The sequence below is a fragment of the Pleurodeles waltl genome, chromosome 1_1 (assembly GCF_031143425.1).
Source record: "Pleurodeles waltl isolate 20211129_DDA chromosome 1_1, aPleWal1.hap1.20221129, whole genome shotgun sequence".
NCBI classification, from domain to species: Eukaryota; Metazoa; Chordata; class Amphibia; order Caudata; family Salamandridae; genus Pleurodeles; species Pleurodeles waltl.
In genome coordinates this window covers 572,632,138-572,647,896 of record NC_090436.1, presented here as the reverse complement: position 1 = coordinate 572,647,896, position 15,759 = coordinate 572,632,138, and positions in this window count along the sequence as shown.

The following is a 15,759-nucleotide window of genomic DNA, read 5'->3' as shown; positions in this document are numbered from 1 at the left end:
GGCTGAACTAGGAGACATGCAAAGACCCTACTATACCACTTATATCATATAACACTATATTATAAGAATCAGAATACTCAGAGTTACTCAAAATAAAGGTACTTTATTTTAGTGACAATGTGCCAAAAATATCTCAGAGGATATACTCCCTGAGGAGGTAAGTAAAATACACAAAATATACACACAACCCAAAATCAGGTAAGTAAACAGTTAGAAAAGTAGTGCAAACACTGTAGAATACAATAGGATGCAATAGGCCTAGGGGCAACACAAACCATATACTATAAAAGTGGAATGCGAACCACTTAAGGACCCCTGATCTAATGTAGTGTGTAGAGGGTCACTGGGAGTGTCAGAAAACACTAAGGGTGTCCAAGATACCCCAACCCAAGACCCTGAAAAGTAGGAGTAAAGTGACCCCACTTACCCAGAAACACACTAAAGTTGTGATAGGAGATTCTGCAAATACCACAACAGACTGCAGAGCACTGAAGACGGATTCCTGGACCTGAAGACCTGTAAAGGAAGGGGACCAAGTCAAAGAGTCGTGAAAGTGTCCAGGGGGGGCAGGATCCCTCTATACCCTGGATGAAGGTGCAAAATGGCTGCCTCTGGGTGGAAGAAGCTGAAGATTCTGCAACAACGGAAGAGGCCAGGAACTTCTCCTTTGCACAGAAGATGTCCCACAGAGTGTTGGAGGATGCAGAGTTGTTTCTTTGGAGAAAGACTGCAAACAAGCCTTCCTAGCTGCAAATATCACAGCTGAAGAAAAAGGGTGCTGCCCGGGCCCAGGAAGAACCAGGAGGTTGCCACTTGAAAGAGGAGACAGAAGAGGCCCTCAGTAATACTAAGAGCCCATCCACAAGAAGGCAGCACCCGCAGAACTACTTGAACATGGGTTCAAGAAAACTGAGCATGGCGGTCATCTCAACACTAAAAAGGAGGGTCCCAGGAAGCCAGTGATCAACTCAGCGAGTTGAGCAATGCAGGACAGAGTGCTGGGGACCTGGGCTAGGCTGTGCACAAAGGATTCCTTTCAAAAGTGCACAGAAGCCAGAGCAGCTGCAGTTCACGCAGTACACAGAATTACTGTCTAGCGGGAGGAGGCAAGGACTTACCTCCTCCAAATTCGGACAGATGGACCACTGGACTGTTTGGGTCACTTGGATCCACCACCTGTGTTTCAGGGACCATGCTCATCACGATGAGAGGGGACCAAGAGGACCAGTGAAGCTGAAGTTTGGTGCCTGCGTTAGCAAGGGGAAGACTCTGTCAACCCACAGGAGATTTCTTCTTGGCTTCCAGTGCAGGGAGAAGGCAGACAGATCGCAGAGCATGCACCACCAGGGAACAGTCAAGAAAGCCGGCAGGATTAGGCGCTACAATGTTGCTGATAGTCTTCTTGCTACTTTGTTGCAGTTTTGCAGGCGTCCTGGACCAGTCAGCCGTTGATCCTTGGCAGAAGTCGAAGAGGGAGGTGCAGAGGAACTCTGGTGAATTCTTACATGTCGTTATCTGAGGAAAAGCCCACAGGAGAGACCCTAAATAGCCCTCAGAGGAGGATTGGCCAGCCATCAGGAGGGGTCTCCTACGTCACCTGCTGGCACTGGCCACTCAGAGGCCTCCATTGTGCCCTCACACCTCTGGATCCAAGATGGCAGAGGTCTGGGATACACTGGAGGAGCTCTGGGCACCACCCCTGGGGTGTCGATGGACAGGGGAGTGGTCACTCCCCTTTCCTTTGTCCAGTTCTATGCCAGAGCAGAGACTGGGGGTTCCCTGAACCAGTGTAGACTGGCTTATGCAAGGAGGGCACCATCTGTGCCCTTCAAAGCATTTCCGGAGGTTGGGGGAGGCTACTCCTCCCCAGCCCTTAACACCTATTTCCAAAGGGAGAGGGTGTAACACCCTCTCTCACAGGAAATTCTTTGTTCTGCCTTCCTGGGACTGGGCTGCCCAGACCCCAGGAGGGCAGAACCCTGTCTGTGGGTTGGTAGCAGCGGTAGCTGCAGAGAGAACCCCAGAGAGCTGGTTTGGCAGTACCTGGGGCCCATAGTGGGGCCCCATGGATGCATGGGATTGGCACCCCAATACCAGATTTGGCATGGGGGGGACAATTCCATGATCTTAGACATGTTACATGGCCATATTCGGAGTTACCATTGTGAAGCTACATATAGGTATTGACCTATAAGTAGTGCACGCGTGTAATGGTGTCACCGCACTCACAAAGTCTGGGGAAATTGCCCTGAACAATGTGGGGGCACCTTGGCTAGTGCCAGGGTGCCCTCACACTTAGTAACTTTGCACCTAACCTTCACTAAGTGAGGGTTAGACATATAGGTGACTTATAAGTTACTTAAGTGCAGTGTAAAATGGCTGTGAAATAACGTGGACGTTATTTCACTCAGGATGCAGTGGCAGACCTGTGTAAGGATTGTCTGAGCTCCCTACAGGTGGCAAAAGAAATGCTGCAGCCCATAGGAATCTCCTGTAACCCCAATACCCTGGGTACATAGGTACCATATACTAGGGAATTATAAGGGTGTTCCAGTGTGCCAATTAGAATTGGTGAAAACGGTCACTAGCCTATAGTGACAATTTTAAAGGCAGAGAGAGCATAAGCACTGAGGTTCTGATTAGCAGAGCCTCAGTGACACAGTTAGTCACTAAACGGGGACACACATTCAGGCCACAAACTATGAGCACTGGGGTCCTGGCTAGAAGGATCCCAGTGAGACAGGCAAAAACAAACTGACATACATGTAAAAATGGGGGTCACATGCCAGGCAAGATGGTACTTTACTACAGGACGTAACCGGTTGCTTTAGATATGATGCTGGAGGGGAGTGCACTGACCCTGTTAAAATGAAACTCGGTGTGAGGCAAGGCTGTGTGTTGGCCCCATTTCTATTATGCCTTTATATTATGACTTAGATTTCTGGTTGAAAGTTGGAGAAGCAGGTACGTCTAGGGTGGGCACCTGGAGGTTACCAGCTCTGATTTACGGAGGTGACTGTGTTTCAAAGTTAAGGACACAAGATCCTTGACAAAAAAATGCTAAAGAATGTGTTTCTTTTATGGCTGATGTAGGCTTAACGATCAACATGGCCAAGTCACATGTCCTGGTTATGGGGAATGCACATCTTGGTCTAAGGCCGTAATATGTCCATGGGGAAAAACTCACTGCAGTCCAGACCCTTACGCATTTAGGTGTTCCTTTTGATTCCAAAAGTAATTAGTCCCATCTTACAAAGGTCTGACGATTACGGTTAGAGCAAACTATTGAGACCCTCTTCAGATTCTTGAGGAAGTTTGGTTATGAACCATTGGATGCCATGATTGTCATTTATGAGGCACTCTGTTGATCAACTGTAACTTATGGGGCTGGTGTGTGGGGCTATGGGGATACTTGTATCCTACAATTGAAAACAAATGTGACCTCCTTGATTTATTCAAAATATGCAGAGATGCCTCTATGACAGGAATGAGAAGGGTGGAGGGGTATCTTTCTTTTGTGACTACGGGTATCATTTAACAGTATCTTCAGTTCCCAATACAGTCCTACGAAAAGGTTTTACTTGTTGAGATTCAGGTTTAACATTGTTCACCTTTGAGTAGCTTACTCAAGCAATGTTTATTCCGACTCAGCACTTAAACTTTGTCCTTGTGATTCGTGTACTAAACAGTCCATGCTGCATTTTCTATTCATTTGCACTTTATACACAGCACCTAGAAGGAAGTTTTTAATACCCCTGTTAAGACGCCTGAACATTAGGAGGTGGAGACCTGCCTTGCTCCATATCCAGCTTTTACAGTCTGAATATGAGTGTCTGATGGTTTAAAAATGTTTTCCCGGCAGAAGTAAGATTAAGAAGATATTTCTTGCATATGCTTGCACATGTCACTTTGTAGTAGGGTATATGTGAGTGTCAGCAGGCATGTGTTTATTGCATGGTGATTTTCAATGTTGGGATCTGAGTCCTGTTGTTGGGGCTTGTAGGCTTTTAAGATGTATTTGCACATTTGTATTTTGCACATTCTGTATTTTACCGACAATGCTCCAGTTTCTCAAAAGTCTAAGGGGCTGATTTAGGAGCCCCTAGCGCCTTCTTGATCCACATTAGCGTCATTTTTTATGCTAATGTGGCCCACCGAGGCCAAAATCGCTGCACAAGATTTAAAAAGTGGCGCAATGGATGCTGAGAGCAGGTGTTAAAAGGAGGCACACCATTGTTTACAATGGGCCTCAATGAGCTTTTCAGAATCAGCGTCAAATTTGTGATGCTAATCCTGCAAAGCTCCACACTAGCGTAAAAAATTCTGACACTAGTTCCCTAAATACTACCATGGTGCACCGTATCTTAGGTATGGCATACACGTGGCGTTAGGGAGAGCTGCGGGGTGCAAGAAAATATTAGATCTGGCCCTAAATTTAGACAAAAAGTTTACGTTTAGACCTAAAGTCTAACTTTACTCGTAGCAACATTAGACTTTTAGTCTAAGTTTAGACTTTTGGTCTAAGTTTACACAAAAAGTCTAAACCTAGGCAAAAAGTGTAACCTTAGAACAAACGTCTAACTTTATTACTAAGAAAATTAGGCTTTTGATCCAATTTCACACTTTTGGTCTAAACATAGAATTTTGATCTAAGTTTACCTTTGTGAATCAGGACCTTCTTTTATCATTATGTGTTTTTTAATGTCATATTGTCTTTTAAAGATGTTTTAATCTGAGAATAGGTAGATAGATAGATAGATAGATAGATAGATAGATAGATAGATAGATAGATAGATAGATAGATAGATAGATAGATAGATAGATAGCATTCTCTATAGAAATTCATCTCTTAGAAGCAGAAATGTGGAGCGGATTGTTACGGGAATACGAGTACAGTACCATCATTGTCAAGGATAACTAGTTTTGTAGAAAACAAGCTCACTAAAAGCAAAGCTTGTGACATAAGGTATCAGGACAGCGGCTTAAGTCTGAAAGAAGAAACAGACTATTATGAAAAGACAGGACAAACGTTAATGCTCGATAAAACAGGACAAAAAAAAGCTAATGTTTGGACCTTAGTATAACGGCTCTTTGATGAATAGCAACGAAGCCAGTGGAGGTTAACCCATGTCCTTTTCTTTAAATGACAATCACAAGCCCCATATGTCACGCTGTGAAAGACATGATGCCCAACATTAGCATCTGGTATGTTGGCAGCTGTGTGTGCAATTTTGTTTTACAGCATCCAGTCTGCATCTGGGTCTGCGTCAGGGTTAAGCTTCCAGGCTGTCTGCACCGCCTTGTCCTGCTGCATGCCATATGCCCACAGTTCACCTTCGATTCAGACGAACGGATTTTTTCTATTGCTCTCGCAGAGAAGTCAGAGATAATACACTGGCAGGCCTACTTTATCTATACAGTGTGCAGCGATTGCAACTCTTCCCAAACTTGAATATGAAATATGAAAATGCATGGTTTCCTGCTCCAAAGAAATCCTTCTTTCTTATTTGTATTCCGAAATAAATGTGTTTTCCAAAAATAATCCTAGTGTCGCGGAAAGACTTCAATAAAGTCGAAAAGTGTTGCAGGCGATGCTCTGCCGGGTCCATTTACAACGCAGTGGGTCCTCTTCATCTGCAGTCTACATCAGAGTGAGTGGTTTACTGCTAAATATTTGCATCAGGGTGTCGTTTCCAGTTGTCATGGCTACTCATGAACTTTATGATGAACTGGCACTAGCGGAACTTTTCAATAAGGTAAATCACACTAGACCTGAATTTACAGAACAACTTATTTTTAGCACTGGGAGTGAAATCTTTTCAAAAGCATAAATGACAATATGTTGGAATAATGCGGCAGTTGTTTACAGGCATCTCAGCATTGTACCATTTACAGTAGGCTTAATCCCTCCACTTTATAATACTACGATTGTACCAGAAGAAATATTCTTTATTCTGGCAAATATGAACTTGTTTTGCTAGCCCAGTTGCACCTTTCAGGAGGGGCTGAAGTGCATCCTGACAACCTATCTATTTATTTGTTAAAATTGTGAGGAAAGCATCTAAAACAGACACAGACCTTATAAGTAAAATGCCACTTTTCTAGTATTCAATTAGCTACTAAGAGGTTTCTTTCGTTTCTGACCAGATAGATTTTTTTATACCATTTTCACATCAGCCTGAGGAAATATTAACTCGGCTGGAGGGTTGATGGGGAAGGTCAGAGATATTTCCTATCATGACATTTTTGTGTTTCAGAACTTCGATTACAAGCCTTTTTAGATTACTGAGGTTACTCAGAACAAGGTTTTCAGTGGGGAAAAGGACACGCACATAGTTTCTATCATTATAAATTGGAGGAAGATGTGCTCTCATTTTAGGACTATTTGCTCTGATTTTTTACATTTTATCACTAGGTATTATACTGCTCTCTGGCACAAGCACAGATTAGCTCCTATTTCTAGCAGGCAGCTGCCAAGGGGTACCATATAAAGAAGTATTCTGAAGTTGTGGTCTCAGAGGCCCAATACTTATACTAATTTCTGCCTCTGAAGTAGGCAAACTTCAAAGGAACACCTTTGTAGTGGACAAGATCCTGCCTTTCCTGCCATGGACCCAGACACACTCCAGGGGGTTGGAGACTGCTTTGTGTAAGGACAGGCACAGCCCTAATCAGGTGCAAGTGTCAGCTCCTCCCACTACTCTAGCCCAGGAAGACCCATCAGGATATGCAGAGCACATCTCAGCTTCCTTTGTGTGACTGTTTAGAGTGAATTTACAAACAACCCAGCTGTCATCCTGACCCAGACATGTTTTCCACAGCCAGGCAGAGGCATAGAATGGCTAAGCAAGAAAACGCCCACCTTCTAAAAAATGGCATTGTCAAACTTGCAATTTAAAAACCAACTTCACCAAAAATGTATTTTTACATTGTCAGTTCAGAGATCACAGATTTCCTTCCTTTTAAATACACTGCACCCTGCCCATGGGGCTGCCTTGATCCTACCTTAGGGGTGATTTACATTAGTAAAAGGGAAGGTTTGAGCCTGGTAAGTGGGTGCTCTTGCCAGGTGGAACTGGCAGTTACAAATGCTCACAGAGACACAGCAGTGGCAGGTCTGAGACACGTTTACAGGGCTATGTGAGTAAAACAATCAGTGCTGCAGGCCCACTAGTATCATTACACTTGAAAGATATTTCAAGGCAATATCCATGTTAACCTATGGGAGAGATAGGCCTTGCAATAATGAAAAAAGAATTTAGAAGTTATTCACTATCATGACATGTAAAACACACCAGTACATGTCTGACCTTTTAAATACACTACACCATGCCCATGGGACTGCCTTGGTCCTACCTTAGGGGTGACTTACATGTAGTAAAAGGGAAGGTGTCGGCCTGGCAAGTGGGTGCACTTGCCTGGTCAAACTGGCAGTTAAAACTGCACACACAAACACTGCAATGGCAGGCCTGAGACACGTTTACAGGGCTACTCATGTGCATGGCACAATCACTGCTGCAGGCCCACTAGTAGCATTTGATTTACAGGCCCAGGGTACACATAGTGCATGTTACTTACCAGTAAATCAAATATGCCAATCATGCATAAACCAACTACCAATACAAATTAGACAGAGAGCGTATGTACTTTAGTACTGGTCAGCAGTGGTAAAGTGTCCAGAGTCCTACAGCCAACAAAACCAGATCAGAAAAAATAGGAGTAAGGAGGCAAAAGGTTTGGGGATGAACCTGTAAATAGGCCCAGGTCCAACATGGACCTTACAAATGAAAATAACTGATTTAGAAGATAAAAGTCCAGAATCATGGGAAGAGAATGACGTGATATTGCTCCTTTCAACGTTCATTCCAAAACTCTATGAATCAATAATAGATGCTAAACCATTATTTACAGGCGCCAGGGGAATTTTTCTTTTTTTTTTTTCTTTGTTTTTTTTTTTTTAGAGATGGGGAGCGACCCATCAGGCAAAAGTCGCTCCCCTGGGGGACAAATTGTATTTAGGCCATTTCTGCCCCCCTTGGGGGCAGATATGCTGAGTTTAGGTCAACCTGCCCCCAAGGGGGCAGAAACCACTAGGCACCGGGGATTTGTTTTTTGGGGCCAATGTCACGCAGGGGGAGCGACCCCGTAGGCAAGGGTCGCTCCCGGCGGGGGAGGGTGGGGGTTGGGGGGGCAAATTTATTTTAGGGCATTTCTGCCCCCCCCCCCCTGGGGCCGGCTGAGCTACAGGCCAAACACCACAGGTAGGCACCTTGCAAAAAACACCTCTGTTTTCTGTGAAAAAATATGTTGTGTCCACGTTGTGTTTTGGGCCATTTCCTTTTGTGGGCGCAAGGCCTACCCACAGAAGTGATGTACCATTTTTATCGAGAGACTTAGGGGAACGCTGGGTGGAAGGAAATTTGTGGCTCCTCTCAGATTCCAGAACTTTCTGTCACCGAAATGAGAGGAAAAAGTGTTTTTTGGGCCAAATTTGGAGGTTTGCAAAGGATTCTGGGTAACATAACCTGGTCAGAGCCCCGCAAGTCACCCCATCTTGGATTCCCCTGGGTTTCTAGTTTTCAAAAATGCACTGGTTTGCTAGGTTTCCTCAGGTGTCGGCTGAGCTACAGGCCAAAATCCACAGGTAGGCACTGCTTTTTATAAAAAAATGTGATGTGTCCACGTTGTGTTTTGGGCCCTTTCCTTTCGTGGGCGCTAGTCCTACCCACACAAGTGAGGTATCATTTTTATCGGGAGACTTGGGGGAACGCTGGGTAGAAGGAAATTTGTGGCTCCTCTCAGATTCCAGAACTTTCTGCCACAGAAATGTGAGTAACATGTGTATTTTTAGCCAAATTTTGAGGTTTGCAAAGGATTCTGGGTAACAGAACCTGGTCCGAGCCCCGCAAGTCACCCCTCCTTGGATTCCCCTAGGTCTCTAGTTTTCAGAAATGCACAGGTTTGGTAGGTTTCCCTAGGTGCCGGCTGAGCTAGAGGCCAAAATCTACAGGTAGGCACTTCGCAAAAAACACCTCTGTTTTTTTCCAACATTTAGGATGTGTCCACGTTGCGCTTTGGGGTGTTTCCTGTCGCCGGCGCTAGGCCTACCCACGCAAGTGAGGTATCATTTTTATCGGGAGACTTGGGGGAACGCTGGGTGGAAGGAAATTTGTAGCTCCTCTCAGATTCCAGAACTTTCTGCCACAGAAATGTGAGGGACATGTGTTTTTTTAGCCAAATTTTGAGGTTTGCAAAGGATTCTGGGTAACAGAACCTGGTCCGAGCCACACAAGTCACCCCTCCTTGGATTCCCCTAGGTCTCTAGTTTTCAGAAATGTACAGGTTTGGTAGGTTTCCCTATGTGGCGGCTGAGCTAGAGGCCAAAATCTCCAGGTAGTCACTTTGCTAAAAACAGCTCTGTTTTCTGTGATGTGTCCACGTTGTGTTTTGGGGCATATCCTGTCGCGGGCGCTAGGCCTACCCACACAAGTGAGGTATCATTTTTATCGGGAGACATGGGGGAACGCTGGGTGGAAGGAAATTTGTGGCTCCTCTCAGATTCCAGAACTTTCTGCCACAGAAATGTGAGGAACATGTGTTTTTTTAGCCAAATTTTGAGGTTTGCAAAGGATTCTGGGTAACAGAACCTGGTCCGAGCCCCGCAAGTCACCCCTCCTTGGATTCCCCTGGGTCTCTAGTTTTCAGAAATGCACAGGTTTGGTAAGTTTCCCTAGGTGCCGGCTGAGCTAGAGGCCAAAATCTACAGGTAGGCACTTCGCAAAAAACACCTCTGTTTTTTTCGAAAATTTAGGATGTGTCCACGTTGCGCTTTGGGGTGTTTCCTGTCGCCGGCGCTAGGCCTACCCACGCAAGTGAGGTATCATTGTTATCGGGAGACTTGGGGGAACGCTGGGTGGAAGGAAATTTGTAGCTCCTCTCAGATTCCAGAACTTTCTGCCACAGAAATGTGAGGGACATGTGTTTTTTTAGCCAAATTTTGAGGTTTGCAAAGGATTCTGGGTAACAGAACCTGGTCCGAGCCCCACAAGTCACCCCTCCTTGGATTCCCCTAGGTCTCTAGTTTTCAGAAATGTACAGGTTTGGTAGGTTTCCCTAGGTGGCGGCTGAGCTAGAGGCCAAAATCTCCAGGTAGTCACTTTGCTAAAAACAGCTCTGTTTTCTGTGATGTGTCCACGTTGTGTTTTGGGGCATATCCTGTCGCGGGCGCTAGGCCTACCCACACAAGTGAGGTATCATTTTGATCGGGAGACGTGGGGGAACGCTGGGTGGAAGGAAATTTGTGGCTCCTCTCAGATTCCAGAACTTTCTGCCACAGAAATGTGAGGAACATGTGTTTTTTTAGCCAAATTTTGAGGTTTGCAAAGGATTCTGGGTAACAGAACCTGGTCCGAGCCACACAAGTCACCCCTCCTTGGATTCCCCTAGGTCTCTAGTTTTCAGAAATGCACAGGTTTGGTAGGTTTCCCTAGGTGCCGGCTGAGCTAGAGGCCAAAATCTACAGGTAGTCACTTTGCTAAAAACAGCTCTGTTTTCTGTGATATGTCCACGTTGTGTTTTGGGGCATATCCTGTCGCGGGCGCTAGGCCTACCCACACAAGTGAGGTATCATTTTTATCGGGAGACGTGGGGGAACGCTGGGTGGAAGGAAATTTGTGGCTCCTCTCAGATTCCAGAACTTTCTGCCACAGAAATGTGAGGAACATGTGTTTTTTTAGCCAAATTTTGAGATTTGCAAAGGATTCTGGGTAACAGAACCTGGTCCGAGCCCCGCAAGTCACCCCTCCTTGGATTCCCCTAGGTCTCTAGTTTTCAGAAATGCACAGGTTTGGTAGGTTTCCCTAGGTGGCGGCTGAGCTAGAGGCCAAAATCTACAGGTAGTCACTTTGCTAAAAACTGCTCTGTTTTCTGTGATATGTCCACGTTGTGTTTTGGGGCATATCCTGTCGCGGGCGCTAGGCCTACCCACACAAGTGAGGTATCATTTTTATCGGGAGACGTGGGGGAACGCTGGGTGGAAGGAAATTTGTGGCTCCTCTCAGATTCCAGAACTTTCTGCCACAGAAATATGAGGAACATGTGTTTTTTTAGCCAAATTTTGAGATTTGCAAAGGATTCTGGGTAACAGAACCTGGTCCGAGCCCCGCAAGTCACCCCTCCTTGGATTCCCCTAGGTCTCTAGTTTTCAGAAATGCACAGGATTGGTAGGTTTCCCTAGGTGGCGGCTGAGCTAGAGGCCAAAATCTACAGGTAGTCACTTTGCTAAAAACAGCTCTGTTTTCTGTGATATGTCCACGTTGTGTTTTGGGGCATATCCTGTCGCGGGCGCTAGGCCTACCCACACAAGTGAGGTATCATTTTTATCGGGAGACGTGGGGGAACGCTGGGTGGAAGGAAATTTGTGGCTCCTCTCAGATTCCAGAACTTTCTGCCACAGAAATGTGAGGAACATGTGTTTTTTTAGCCAAATTTTGAGATTTGCAAAGGATTCTGGGTAACAGAACCTGGTCCGAGCCCCGCAAGTCACCCCTCCTTGGATTCCCCTAGGTCTCTAGTTTTCAGAAATGCACAGGTTTGGTAGGTTTCCCTAGGTGGCGGCTGAGCTAGAGGCCAAAATCTACAGGTAGTCACTTTGCTAAAAACAGCTCTGTTTTCTGTGATATGTCCACGTTGTGTTTGGGGGCATATCCTGTCGCGGGCGCTAGGCCTACCCACACAAGTGAGGTATCATTTTTATCGGGAGACGTGGGGGAACGCTGGGTGGAAGGAAATTTGTGGCTCCTCTCAGATTCCAGAACTTTCTGCCACAGAAATGTGAGGAACATGTGTTTTTTTAGCCAAATTTTGAGGTTTGCAAAGGATTCTGGGTAACAGAACCTGGTCCGAGCCCCGCAAGTCACCCCTCCTTGGATTCCCCTAGGTCTCTAGTTTTCAGAAATGCACAGGTTTGGTAGGTTTCCCTAGGTGGCGGCTGAGCTAGAGGCCAAAATCTACAGGTAGTCACTTTGCTAAAAACAGCTCTGTTTTCTGTGATATGTCCACGTTGTGTTTTGGGGCATATCCTGTCGCGGGCGCTAGGCCTACCCACACAAGTGAGGTATCATTTTGATCGGGAGACGTGGGGGAACGCTGGGTGGAAGGAAATTTGTGGCTCCTCTCAGATTCCAGAACTTTCTGCCACAGAAATGTGAGGAACATGTGTTTTTTTAGCCAAATTTTGAGGTTTGCAAAGGATTCTGGGTAACAGAACCTGGTCCGAGCCACACAAGTCACCCCTCCTTGGATTCCCCTAGGTCTCTAGTTTTCAGAAATGCACAGGTTTGGTAGGTTTCCCTAGGTGGCGGCTGAGCTAGAGGCCAAAATCTACAGGTAGTCACTTTGCTAAAAACAGCTCTGTTTTCTGTGATATGTCCACGTTGTGTTTTGGGGCATATCCTGTCGCGGGCGCTAGGCCTACCCACACAAGTGAGGTATCATTTTTATCGGGAGACGTGGGGGGAACGCTGGGTGGAAGGAAATTTGTGGCTCCTCTCAGATTCCAGAACTTTCTGCCACAGAAATGTGAGGAACATGTGTTTTTTTAGCCAAATTTTGAGATTTGCAAAGGATTCTGGGTAACAGAACCTGGTCCGAGCCCCGCAAGTCACCCCTCCTTGGATTCCCCTAGGTCTCTAGTTTTCAGAAATGCACAGGTTTGGTAGGTTTCCCTAGGTGGCGGCTGAGCTAGAGGCCAAAATCTACAGGTAGTCACTTTGCTAAAAACAGCTCTGTTTTCTGTGATATGTCCACGTTGTGTTTTGGGGCATATCCTGTCGCGGTCGCTAGGCCTACCCACACAAGTGAGGTATCATTTTTATCGGGAGACGTGGGGGAACGCTGGGTGGAAGGAAATTTGTGGCTCCTCTCAGATTCCAGAACTTTCTGCCACAGAAATGTGAGGAACATGTGTTTTTTTAGCCAAATTTTGAGATTTGCAAAGGATTCTGGGTAACAGAACCTGGTCCGAGCCCCGCAAGTCACCCCTCCTTGGATTCCCCTAGGTCTCTAGTTTTCAGAAATGCACAGGTTTGGTAGGTTTCCCTAGGTGGCGGCTGAGCTAGAGGCCAAAATCTACAGGTAGTCACTTTGCTAAAAACAGCTCTGTTTTCTGTGATGTGTCCACGTTGTGTTTTGGGGCATATCCTGTCGCGGGTGCTAGGCCTACCCACACAAGTGAGGTACCATTTTTATCGGGAGACTTGGGGGAACATAGATTAGCAAAACAAGTACTATTGCCCCTTGTCTTTCTCTACATTTTTTCCTTCCAAATATAGGAGTGTGTGTAAAAAAGACATCTATTTGAGAAATTCCCTGTAATTCACATGCTACTATGGTCACCCCGGAATTCAGAGATGTGCAAATAACCACTGCTCCTCAACACCTTATCTTGTGCCCTTTTTGGAAATGCAAAGGTTTTCTTGATAGCAATTTTTTACTCCTTATATTTCAGCAAATGAATTGCTGTATACCCGGTATAGAATGAAAACGCACTGCAGGGTGCAGCTCATTTATTGGCTCTGGGTTCCTCGGGTTCTTGATGAACCTACAAACCCTATATATCCCCGCAACCAGAGGAGTCTAGCAGACGTAACGGTATATTGCTTTCGATAATCTGACATTGCAGGGAAAAGTTACAGAGTAAAACGTAGAGAAAAATTGATGGTTTTTTCACCTCAATTTCAATATTTTTCTTTTTCAGCTGTTATTTTCTGTAGGAAACCCTTGTAGGATCTACACAAATGACCCCTTGCTGAATTCAGAATTTTGTCTACTTTTCAGAAATGTTTAGGTTTCTGGGATCCAGCATTGGTTTCATGACCATTCCTGTCACTGACTGGAAGGAGGCTGAAAGCACAAAAAATTGCACAAATGGGGTATGCCCCAGTAAAATGCCAAAATTGTGTTGAAAAATTGGGTTTTCTGATTCAAGTCTGCCTGTTCCTGAAAGCTGGGAAGCTGCTGAGTTTAGCACCGCAAACCGTTTGTTGATGCCATTTTCAGGGGAAAAACCACAAGCCTTCTTCTGCAGCCACTTTTTCAATTTTTTTTGAAAAAAACGAAATTTTCACTGTATTTTGGCCAATTTCTTGGCCTCCTTCAAGGGAACCCACAAAGTCTGGGTACTTCTAGAATCCCTAGGATGTTGGAAAAAAAGGACGCAAATTTGGCTTGGTTAGCTTATGTGGACAAAAAGTTATGAGGGCCTAAGCGCGAACTGCCCCAAATAGGCAAAAAAAGGCCCGGCACAGGAGGGGGAAAAGGCCTGGCAGCGAAGGGGTTAAATACGACCTAGTCGGAGGAACTCGGTTTGGGAAATAGCTGGCGTGCTCGCTGTGACAATAGAAACTGTACACAGGTAAGACATGTGTAAGACATGTGTAAGACATGTGTTTTAGTTGTGGGTTTTGTAACTTATTGGGACAGCGCAGGTTTGAAAGAGTTATTCACTTTAGATCTTATCATGCCAGACATTGCAGGAAACGAAGTCGGGTTTTCATAAGAAACATCACACAGCGTATATGGATTTTCATTTGGAGTTAGGTGAGCTTTACAAAAGAATATAATTATCACAACGCATATCTGTGGAAAGATATGCGATACAATGATTATATATACACTTTTTATTTACTTTTAGTTATTGTTTAGACACATTGAAGTTCCCAATAAGGAATGAGGTACTGAAGAAGAAAACAATATTTAATTTAAAGGTATCTTCTATATAATTTTATTCTATTTGGATGCATGTTTGATTTTGAATTCAAATTGATATATGAGGTTGACTCAAGATACATAATATTTTTGAGGGGGATAATTTAATTCTTATGAGCATGCTCTACTTGTTGGCACTTTGTAACACAATATAATTTAATTCATTTCAATTTAAATCAACTGATTATTTGTATTTGATTCTATTATATTTCATTCCACTTTATAATATTCAAATTATCACGGAATTGGATATCACGAAATGTTATGAATGGATAATTTGCACGGTTCCCACTATATGACACAGATTTATTGGTGTATTATTAAAAATGGGAATTCAGAATTTAATGTATATGTTGATTACTGATATATCATTTGTGGGAATATTATTTTAGGAGGTTCTGAAGAAATCCAGGGGCACTCCCCGGATGAAACACGTGTTGACGGACAAGCAAGTGATTATTGAAGGCTTTGGTTTGGAGAGGCACATGTTAATTTATGGAATATCGAGTGGAATCATTTGAGACTTGATGGATTAGAAATTGCTTTTGGAACCAAGAATTCATCATTGAGAGCAATTACAGAAGGAATATGTAATTTGGACTGCTGAATTTCAGTTTAAACATTCATTGGAACCTAAGAAAGGACTTTACTTTGGATATAATATGAACGATTGATCTGCTGTATATTTTCTGATATGTTTGTGTATTGTTGCATATTACTATTACACGTGTGCCATCACAGTTTGCAAACACCACTCATTAGGCAGTCCGAGCGCCACATTATGACCACAGGGGTTGTGCCACGATCAGCACTTCCAGCACCACCAGGATTAGCTATTGCAGCTGTCTGGCAGTTGTGGTGGTCCTAGTCCGCCAGGGCAGCGCTGCAAGCAGTGCTGCCCTAGGTATTAAAACATCATTCTCCGCCAGACATTTTATGGTGGTAATACCGCCATGAAAAGGCCGATGGAGAACGGGTGAAGGGGGCCCCAAG